We start from the raw sequence: 12,177 nt of genomic DNA on the forward strand, positions 1-12,177 counted from the left end.
CCGAGAATATTTGGCGAATTTATTACCAAATATGGACGTTTATTTGGGAAAAATATCTAAAATACTTTAAAAAATTATGAAATTTTTCTGGGAACTCAGATTTGATGTATTTTGATGACATATGAATTTTGGGATCATTTGGAGAAGTCTAAAGGTGTTTTGTGGATATGCGTTCGTGTGTATTTTTATAGGCTAATTTGGGCCGAAAAGAATATCGCCAGAGCTTTTTACATTCTGGAATTGATACAGGTTGATTTGGGACATGAATTGAGCATTCAGGAATTTTTTGGAATTTTTTGAAATTATTTGGGGTAAACGGACGATTTTCAGGCGAAATATAGCTGATAAAATGAATTTTTATAAATTAATAAATCAATAAATAATTCCAGAAATATTTTTATAAAAATCTACATATTTTAATTGATAAGTGGCTAAATTTTCATAATATAATGATTAACGGTTAATTAATTATGCTAGTTTAAAGATTAAACAAATTCAGTTTTTATAAAAACCGGTAAGTTCGCTACTAACGAACCTGTGGGAATATCAAAACACCAAGAGTGATCAAAAATCATATTTTTGGACTAATTAAGTAAAAACGAACTTTTCTATGAAAAACCTGGACAATCCGGATGGATTGTGCGCGTTTCTTCTTAAATCAAACTGAATAAACGAAAACGGGCCCCGTGGCTAAGGCGGGATCCCAGTATGTGATCCTTCTTTATAACTTAATCATTTTATTAACCAATACATTTACCCAAGCTTATTTTCCCATAACTGTTTTCTGAACACGTAAACGAACAACTTGGCCCAGTTGGGAAAACGGGAATCTAAGCTAAGTTCGGTTTTAAGTATTAGACATTGAACAACATCACAACCTAAGCCTATTGCCACTTTCTGGGCGTTCCAACTATATACAGATTAGTTATACAGCCCAGATTAGTATTGAGATTATAATAATATTAAAATATTAATATTATTATAATATTGATTATAAGAACTACTGATAGCGGACCGAACAAACCACGAGCTGATACAGTACTGATTATCTACTAAACCGTGAGTTTCATGACCCCACTCTTTAAACAGTTTTACGAACTTTTGGGGTGAAAAGCATGTTTGATTACATATACATACCTGAAACATGTGTTGATATGAATTATCTAAGTGCTAACACACGAAAGTCCCCACTAAAACAGTGATTAACTTTGAGCCGGTAGCTTGTGAATAGTACTATTGGTTTGACAAACCCAAACGGAGCCGGCATGTATCGCTGAGACTTTACCCCGTTTGCACATAACCATAATTATACAACACGCTATGTAGTGTTAGACATAGCTACTTGGGGCATGTTGTGGGCGGAAAGGGGCCACAGTGGTTGATTGAGCGTGGGAAATGGATGCACGCAGCACATACAGTCAAGGCTTCACTGTAGCTTAGCATAATTACATCATATATATACATACATACTTATTTCATTATTACAAGTGTTAACTTGTGAACACTCATTACTATTTTCTTGAAACTCACCAACTCTAGTAGTTGACCTGTTTTAAACTGCTTTCCAGATGTACCTAAATTGGAATGATTTGGTGATCTGTTACTTGCCAAGGTGTGTGGTTGATGCTATAAGAATAGAAGCAAGGATACTAGTAGTAAGATCGTATAGTTAACGAACTAGTTTTGTTTGAATCACCTAGACTGTAAAACAATGATAGAACAATGAAATGTAATAAATTGTAAATTAGTTTGTAATGTTTCTTTATAAACAATGTGTTGGTACCAGAGGTGTCTGTTACATTCCCGTTTTACGCTTCCGCATTGTGCTAGTCGGGGTGTGATAGAAGTTGGTATCAGAGCCAGGTTATAAAGGATTAGATTATCCATTAGGGTGCCTAAAATATAACCGTAGGCTCGATTAACTCTGGGAAATATTTAAATAATAATTTAATATTATATACTGATGGATGTCGGGATGAACTTGTAGGGCAAGTGAGTTATTGTGGTCCGGAACATAATAACAGACTTGCTTGTACGAGGGAATTCGGGGAGAAGTCGCGGAACGTGTGGTTACGTAAAAGTGGCAACATATGTGTATAAAAGGTAATGTGAAAGTATATATATATGTAACACTCATACGTGCTTAATTGGAACAAGGTGTATGAATACGTGTATGTACGATACTGTTGATGACGGTAAATTTTAGTATGAATATTATATTCATTTATATTCAATATTGATTTAAATAATAATAATTAAAATTTTAATAAAACTAATATTATATTTTAATATAATTAATATTAAATTTGGTTTAATTAATTAATCTTTTCGACAATAGTTAGCACGAGCAATAGTTATTATTCTTATAACTAACCTTTGTGCAGAGTCATGTCAAGGAATAACGAGTACGTACCGGAAGAAGAACCGGTAATCTCTGTTGAGGAGGATCCAGAGGAGGAATCCGAGGAGGATCCAGAGGAGGAATTCGAGGAGGATCCAGAAGAGGAGGAACCGGAGGAGGAGGAGCAAGAGGTGGAAGAAGAAGTTATCTGTAGAGAGCTACCCAGGAGTGTGCCTGATCTATCCGGCTACAGATGCGATAGTTATCCACCCAAGTCACCACGCAGGGATCAAAACGAAGTTAACAGTCAGTATCGTTCACCTGCTAGAGTAGCCCGATCACCCACTCCACCCACTCACCTGTCGCCGACGACTTCAGCTACTGCGCGAGTCTGACAGACTGCTCGTATTCGGGTAACCCCGGTTGACCCTACCTCGATTCCATTCAGATCTACCCACGACCGGGGAGGACCTTCACGTCCTAGGGTAGATACTTCATCTTCCCGTTCATTGAGTATACCTACCCCTCGCCCTGACCTCCCAAACGCAGGAAACAACTCTTGGATGGCTGTCCTGACTGACTGTGTGATAGACCACTCGATAGCCATAGCTAACATTAACCAGGAAAGGAAAGGAGGGATGTGACCCAGTGCTTATCGATGTTACATCAGATAATACTGAACTTGCAGCAGTCAGATACCTACCCCACTGGTGTTTGGATAGGGTGACAGTTCGGCTGTGGAACTGTTACTGGATGATTACAGTGTTGTTTTTATGTTTGTGGCTAGCCTATCGTCTGTATGGATAGATGCGGAATATTACAAATATGTGTACGTAATCTTTGATACTCCATGTATATATGTAGTAGTATGTTATGTTAATATGGGGCACAATTTTGTACATTATTACAAGCACTGACCCTTATAGAGTTAAGTCTAACAGTCACTTAGTGACAGATCTTGATATATACATGCAAGCACTGGCCTTTATTAGGCTAAGTCTATGTACCTTTTAATATCAATGTACGGAACAATTTGTGAAATGTCAGTATGTTATCTGGTTTACCTGTACAACATTCATTGTGATTATTATTACACAGTGCCGTAGACTGGAACTAGTACTAATTGGCTTATATTTGTTTATTATTATAGAATGGCCTCAAAGAAAGCAACCCCCATGACTGAGGCAGAAATAGCCGAGATGATTGCTCGGCAAATGCAGGCAGCAATACCACTTATTGTAACACAAGTAACTACTGGTGTTAATGCCAATATACAAACAAACTAGCAACAAATCAATAATGCTCCTCCAACCAACACTGAAACAGTTACAAATAATAATCCCCCACCTAATACAAATGCCCCTACCAATGCAAATAATCCCCCACCTGATGCAAATAATGTCAACAACAATAATCCCCCACCGAACCCAAACAATAATAATAACAACCCTAATCCCCCTCGCAGGGAATATTCGATCAAAAACTTTATGGTCTGTAAACCGATTGATTTCAAGGGCACTGAAGGGCCAAACGGGTTAATCAAGTGGATCGAGAAAACTAAATCTGTCCTCAATATCAGCAATTGTGCACCTGAAACAGAATCTGTAAACACTGAAATGGAAACTAATAATGAACAAGAAATTGGTCTGGGATGAAGAGAAGAACCTGAGAAGGATGAGGAACCAAAAATGCCATGGAACATTTATGTCAAATTCATTGCTCAATTAGTCATGCTCAGAACACATTTTAACATTCTCCTACATCCTGAAGAGTTCAGAACAGAAACTGTTGCTGCAACCAGGAGAGCTCAGGAAGAACAAAGACAAGAGCATTGGAACAAAAGCCAACTCCTGCTAATAGACACATTTGAACCAGTTATAGATGAAGTTGTGATAAAGATGTCACACCCTCAAAATCCACTAACGGAGTTTTACCGTCAGAGGGTGTGAACTGGCAGGATCGGAATCATTAGTTATAACCAAACCAAAGAAAAACGTTTAAATGAAAGTAAGTGCGGAAGCGTAAAACCTTAATTCAAAAGTTGCGTCACGCAGGATGACTTAAAACCAAATGTAACTGTTAAAATTAAGTTTGCAGAATAAAAGTGTTTTCATTAATGCATGCTCCTAAACCGCGCGCCCGCCTCGGCTACCTGAGAATAACATACTAAAAGTGTCAACACAAGGTTGGTGAGTTCACAAGTAAAATAAGATAAATCGTTTAGCGTTTTGCGTAACCTCGTTACGACGTTTAAATGTTGCGTAACCCCGTTACGACGTTTGAGTGTGTTACCACGTTACAGCGTTTGAGTGTGTAACTATGTTACAGCGTTTAAGTGTGTAACCACGTTACAGCGTTTAAGTGTGTAACCACGTTACAGCGTTTAAGTGTGTAACCACATTACAGCGTTTAAGTGTTTTGCATTACCAGATAGTGTTATGTCAAATTATATATCGATAGGTAGCTAATCTATACAACAAGTATCGCTAAGTGGTTCGCGACCGAAGCTGACTGTTTATCAAGTGCCCGTCACCAGGTCCTCCAGACCATGGTAAGTGTTAGCCAAAATTTACACCCACTCAACCTCCAGTTGAGCTTAGCGTCGGGTGGGGTTTGTCAAACCCAGTAGTACTACCCAAAAGTGACTCGCTATTCCAAATATTAACCGGTCCGATGTGTGGGACTTCAAATGTTACGTATGCCGCTTAGCCTTTACAAGTGATATATAATTTATAACAAAATCTTTCATATGCGTTTATCTCAGAAAATATGTTTATCGGAGTATGTTATCTCCCCCAAGTGAAAAACGTTTGAAAACAGTTTAAGAGTGGGGTAAGTGAACTCACTGTTTGCGAAGAATATCCGATCTAGATCATCGAGTGATGCGCGTCGTAGAAAACTCTCTAGCGTTCTAAAATAACAAAGAGATTTTCTAAGTATCGGAATGTTTAACGAGTCTCTAGACTCGGCACATAATACCTATGCACGTAACATGTTTCGTGTTTCGTTTGTGAATCGTGTGTGACTTAAACAAGTAAAATTGTGAGACGATACATGAGTGAACAATTACTTTCGTGTCACGTATTAATAACATACTTATTAGCAATTATTCCCGTAGGGGCATTTTGGTCAACAAACAAAGACTAACTAACCATTATTCCCCATAAGGGCAATTTGGTCAATTCATGGCAATCAACTAGCAACTATTCCCCGCAAGGGTATTTTGGTCAAAATACAACAATTATATAAAAACTATCATATTTCATGCATTCCTATACAACTCAGCAGCTAGTTTCGTTATGACAGAATTTCTACTTGAAATATTGCACTAGTTTACCGATTATAACGTCTCAATTAATTTACCAAAAATTACCACAGGAGCATACATATCTTAGGTTTCCAGAACATCTTTTATCTTATTTTTATTCCATATAGATTGTTCATAATGATCAAAACATTACAGCTAACTTATATCAGTCAGATTCATGCACATCAGAATGTTATTTGCAATTCCCGTTAAACGAAAAATCCAATAAATACAAGACCACTTGGGTTTGGTTCCTAACTCAGTGAGTCAACCTCCAGAAGTGGAACCAACCCAATTGGTCTCGTAGTTCATGAGATATAACATTTACAACATAACCTAACAGCAGGTCTAACAGCTCAGCTTTGCATCACGTTTTTGTAAAATCATAAAAGTATACTTCCACTTATCCAAAAATTACGAATTTATACTTCATAGAAACTAGACTCAACCTAGTTTACTGCAGTACCCACAATCTCAATCAATTTTCACGTTTACACTTCGTTACAGTCAGTTAAACATCGTATATACGTTCTGTCCAGAATCTGTTCACATCAAAACTCATCATAATAACAATCTATGAACTATCATGCATCCATATAACCCTCTAGACACTATAACTACTATCCATGCATATCAATCACACCATACATACAAGATTAGGGTTTGTGTTTTAATTCAAATCAAGAACAACAATCAATCATGTATCAATATCAATCTAGTTATCAATCTATTATCCAACTAACAAGAATCATAACAATCACATACATACAAGATCGGCCGATTTAGGGTTTTCACACAACCCATCAAACATCAAAATTAAACAACAAAGAGGTAAGAGATGATCAAGTATACCTTCCTAGCACCTAGTTCTTGGATTAATCTCTTGATTTGATGTGTATATGTGTGTGATGGTGGACGGCAGCCGTGGGTCAAGAGAGGGAGAGAGAGCCGATCGGTGGTGTTGTAGGTTTAGAATAATAGGTTAGGGTTTGTTTATTAGTGATATATTTATAAACAAACAAGTTACACTCTAGTCCTTCTACTTTCAAGTGTTGTTTTTCTAGAACATTCTATCCTAACTTGCACATAATCATGACAATAATATAACACATAATCCTAACACATAGTTATCACATCATTAGTGTTTTAGTGTGCTTCGTTTATTCCTCAATCGTTTGCGTTTCGGTGCAAATCCCGAAAGACTACTACACATGTAGTAAGTGTTAAGCGTCATTTAAACCCTAGTTTAAATGTAATGAAGTATGCGTTATAGATTCAACGATCTTAAAGTTTGAATTAACGGAGTTGAGTTAACGAGGTTAACCTGAAATTGACGATTGTCACATCATTCCCATGTTAAAGAATTTTCGTCCCGAAAATTTGAGTCAAGTCGTGATGAGAGCCTGAAAAAGTAAGAAAGATTTTCAGTTTGTCATATCATCCCCTAGTAGAAAGAAATTTCGTCCCGAAATTTAGTTCATACCTCCGGTGATGTTTGACGGTTTGCCGGGTTTCGCGGTTTTCGGTGTTTGGTTAGCCCTTCAAAAAGGTGAGGATACTTTTTCATCATGTGATCCTCGCGTTCCCATGTGAACTCCGGTCCACGTCTCGAGTTCCAACGAACCTTAACAATTGGAATTTTGCTGTGTTTGAGCGTTTTGGTTTCCCAATCCAATACCTCGACTGGTTCCTCAATGAACCGTAACTGTTCACAACTTGTAGTTCCTCCAAAGGGACTACTTGGGTTTCATCAGATAGGCATTTCTTCAAATTTGATACGTGGAATACATCGTGTACGCCACTGAGTTCTGTTGGTAGGTCCAGTCGGTACGCCACCGGACCAATGCGCTCAGTTATCCGGTACGGACCAACATATCGTGGGTTGAGTTTGTTTCGCTTACCAAAGCGAACCACACCTTTCCAGGGTGAGACTTTGAGTAACACTCGATCGTTTACTTGAAATTCGAGAGGTTTTCGGCGCTTGTCGGCGTAACTCTTTTGGCGATCTCGTGCTGCTGCCATGCGATTTCGGATTTGAACAATCTTTTCCGAGGTTTCGAGTACCAGTTCCGGACCAGTGATTTGGCTATCACCCACCTCTGCCTAGCAGAGTGGTGATCGACACTTCCGTCCGTACAGCGCTTCAAACGGCGCTACCTTAATGCTTGCGTGGTAGCTGTTATTATACGAAAACTCTACCAAGGGTAGGTGGGGTTCCCAACTTTTTCCGAAATCTAAGACGCATGCACGCAACATATCCTCCAGGGTCTGAATAGTCCGTTCACTTTGCCCATCCGTCTGAGGATGGTATGCGGTACTCATATCGAGACGTGTGCCCAGTGCGCTTTGCAGCGACTTCCAAAAGTGTGAGGTAAAACAAGAATCTCGATCGGAAATGATCGAGACAGGCACTCCGTGTCTCGACACTACTTCCTTTATGTAGACACGAGTCAGTCTTTCCATTTTGTCTGTTTCCTTAATCGCTAGGAAGTGCGCCGATTTAGTCAACCGGTCAACGATCACCCAGATGGTATCGCATCCCGTCGGTGTTTTAGGCAAACCCGTAATAAAGTCCATTGAGATGTGTTCCCATTTCCACATTGGGAGTTCCGGTTGTTGCAGTAGACCAGATGGTTTCTGGTATTCTATCTTGACTCTGGCACAAGTCAAGCATTTGCTCACGTAGGTGGCAATGTCGGCTTTCATGTTCGGCCACCAGTAAAGTTCCTTTAAATCATGATACATTTTATCTGAGCCAGGGTGGATAGAATATCGGGACTTGTGAGCTTCGTCCATCACTAGAGTTCTCAATTCTCCGTATCGTGGAACCCAAATCCGGTTCTCAAAATATCGGACCCCGTCCGATCTGGTTTCAAGTTGCTTGCTCATGCCCCACATGAGTTCCGATGGAAGATTATCATCTTTCAACGCTTCCAGTTGCGCATCGCGAATCTGATCGGGTAAGCTGGCATGAATCGTAAGTTGCAATGCTCTCACCCGTCTGGGTTTATCTGTTTCTTTTCTGCTGAGGGCGTCGGCCACCACATTGGCCTTGCCAGGGTGGTACTTGATGGCACAATCGTAATCTTTAAGCAGCTCGACCCAACGACGCTGTCGCATGTTCAGCTCCTTCTGATCGTAGATATGTTGGAGACTCTTGTGGTCGGTGTAAATGGTAAACTTGGTACCGTACAAGTAATGCCTCCATATCTTAAGAGCAAACACTACAGCTCCGAGTTCCAAATCGTGGGTCGTGTAGTTCTTCTCGTGAACCCGTAGTTGTCTAGAGGCGTAGGCTATAACCTTCTCGAGTTGCATCAGCACACAACCGAGACCTTGTATAGATGCGTCACAGTGTACCTCAAAGTTTTCCGTTCCCTCGGGGAGAGCTAAAATAGGGGCGCTACAAAGCTTGGTTTTCAACAGTTGAAAAGCGGACTCTTGCGCGTCACCCCAGTTGTACTTAGTGCCCTTGTGAGTCAAAGCGGTGAGGGGTTGAGCAATCTTTGAAAATCCCTCGATGAAACGCCGATAGTAGCCGGCCAGTCCTAGGAATTGTCGCACCTCAGTCGGAGTCTTAGGTGCTTCCCAGTTTTTGATGGCCTCTACCTTACCGGGATCGACATGGATACCATTCTCGTTGATCACATGTCCTAAAAAGTGAACCTCGCGAAGCCAGAATTCACATTTCGAGAGTTTAGCATACAGTTGTTCCTTCTTCAGTAGTTCCAGAATTATCCTTAAGTGCTCTTCGTGGTCAGTCTCGTTCTTGGAATAGACGAGAATATCATCGATGAAAACAATCACGAACTTGTCGAGGTACGCCTTGCATACTCGATTCATGAGATCCATAAATACGGCTGGTGCGTTGGTTAGGCCAAAAGGCATAACCGAAAACTCGTAGTGACCATACCGTGTTCTGAAAGCCGTTTTTGAAATATCTTCTTCGCGCACTCTCAGCTGGTGATAACCGGATCGTAGATCAATCTTCGAGTAGTAACTCGATCCCTGAAGCTGGTCAAACAAATCATCAATTCGGGGTAAAGGATAACGGTTCTTGACCGTCATCTTGTTCAACTCCCGGTAGTCGATGCACATTCGGAAAGTCCCGTCTTTCTTTCGGACAAACAAGACAGGGGCTCCCCATGGCGATGAGCTAGGTCGGATAAAACCTTTATCCAACAAATCTTGCAACTGGGTGGACAACTCCTGAAGTTCCGCCGGTGCGAGCCGATACGGGGCTCGTGCTATGGGTGCTGCACCGGGTGTCAACTCGATCTGAAATTCGACTTGACGAATAGGAGAGAGTCCAGGTAAATCCTCCGGGAAAACTTCCGGGAAGTCTCGCACAACCGGTATGTCTTCAATTCGTTTCTCCTCCGCGGGTTTCTCAACAATCTGCGCCAAAATTGCCGGATGACCCTTTCGTAAATACTTCTGTGCCTTCATAAGGGTAATGACGCTGGTGGTCATGCCGCTTCTCTCGCCTCGGACCGAAATGATCTCGCCAGAAGGGGTGGTAATATGGACTATCTTATCATGGCATATAATCTCCGCTCGGTTCTCGGATAACCAGTTCATGCCGACAACGACATCGAAACTACTAAGCGTAAAAGGAATAAGGTCGATGTCAAAGACATGACCTGACAGTTTCAACTTACATCCCGCAAGTATATGAGTTGTTATTACAGTTTTACCGTTAGCTAATTCAACAGGAAACTTAGCGTCTAACGGGGTTGGAGTAAGGTTTAAAAGTTGGCTAAAGGCCTTTGACACAAAACTCCTATCAGCTCCAGTGTCAAACAAAACAGAAGCAAAACAATCGTTTACAGGGAACTTACCAGACACCACATGCGGATCTCTGCGGGCTTGACCTGATCCAATCACAAACGCTCTTCCTTTGCCATTTCCTCCACCATTACTGCCACTTCCATTGCCCCCATTGTTGTCATTATGTTTCAGCTTGGGGCAATCCTTCCGGAAATGACCTTCCTGTCCACATTCAAAACATCCCTTAGTCGTCATCGGTGGCTTAGGAGCACCCTTCGCCGCAAGGTCTCCTCTACATTCCTTCGCTTGATGACCTATCTTTCCGCATCTTTGACACTTGACACGGTCACATTGACCAACATGATGAAAGTTGCACCTGTTGCACTTTGGATATTTCCCAACATATCCGCTCGAAACCTGCCCGCTACCGTTGTTGTTGTTGTTGTGATTCTGAGTGTTGAAACTCCGAGTAAATTCGGGCTTACGGTAGTGGTGTTGCGGTGGGAGGTTTGAGGATGAAGATCTGGTGTTGTCAAACTTTCTCTTCCCGCTGTTCGGGTTGCTGTTGTTGTTACTGTTGCTGACGTGGTCATTACTCGGGTTGTCACGGGCTTTAACAGTCGAACCCCTCGGTGGTAACGCACCCTGGGTCACAGCCTGATCCGTCAGTTTGTGAGCCAAACGGATCGCTTGTTGGATCGTGGCTGGTCTGGAAGACGTCACCATACCCTGAATCTGTGATGCTAACCCATCAATGTACATCTCTATTCTCTTGCTCGGCGGATCCACCATCCGCGGACACATCACTGCCAACTCGTGCGAACGAGTAGTGTAGCTTTCAATCTCTGAACCCACCATTTTCAACGACCAAAACTCCGACTCTAACTTCGAAATTTCTTCCCTCGGACAGTACTCCTCTCGCATCATGTTTTTGAACTCCTCCCAGTTCATCGCGTTAGCCAGTTCCAATCCAAGGATCTGGACGTTCGAATTCCACCAAGTGAAGGCGGAATCCTCAAGTGTCCCAGCAGCGAATTTGACCCTACTGGCAGGGGGACAATTACACATCTCAAAGGCCGACTCGGCCTTCTCAGCCCAACGCAGGAAGCCTATAGCTCCCTCAGTGCCCTTAAACGTACTGGGCTTGCAGTCTAAGTAGTTCTTGAAGGTACATGCTCCATTCGGACCTCCTGTTTGATTTTGAACGTGTGCAGCTAAAGCGGCAGCAACATGGTCATTCAGCAGGGTTTGGAGTTCAGCTGCAGTCATGCTGATGTTACCTCGTCCTCGTCCAGCGTTTCTTCCGGCCATTTCCCCTCCATCTAAGTGTCATCCTCACTAGATGTCGTCATCTGAGGACACCTCTGAATGTGCCTCCTCCTCAGCTGGTTCCTCCTCCGGTTCTTCTTCAGGTTCCTCCTCGGGCTCCTCTTCGGGATCTTCCTCGGGATCCTCCTCAGGCTCCTCTTCGGGATCTTCTTCAGGTTCTACATCAGGCTCTGCCTCGGGCTCTGCCTCAGGTTCTGCTACGTTCTGGGCAAATTGCATTTGTAGGATATCGCAACGTTCTAAGGCTATTTCGGTTCGGGTCCTTGCTTCTTGGAGTTGCTCTTGCAAGTCTATCATCTCGGCTTGCATCTTCATCATAACCTTGGTTTGTTGCTCACTAGTCTCTTGCATTTCTTTCATTGCCGCTGCCATGCGGGCAATCTCCTCCTGAGTCTCGGTTCCATCTTTAAACAGTCTGGCAACATTTTCT

This window comes from Bidens hawaiensis, unplaced genomic scaffold, assembly GCF_021521415.1.
Source record: "Bidens hawaiensis isolate Kalapana, Puna unplaced genomic scaffold, B.hawaiensis_p1.1 tig00004931_1, whole genome shotgun sequence".
NCBI lineage: Eukaryota > Viridiplantae > Streptophyta > Magnoliopsida > Asterales > Asteraceae > Bidens > Bidens hawaiensis.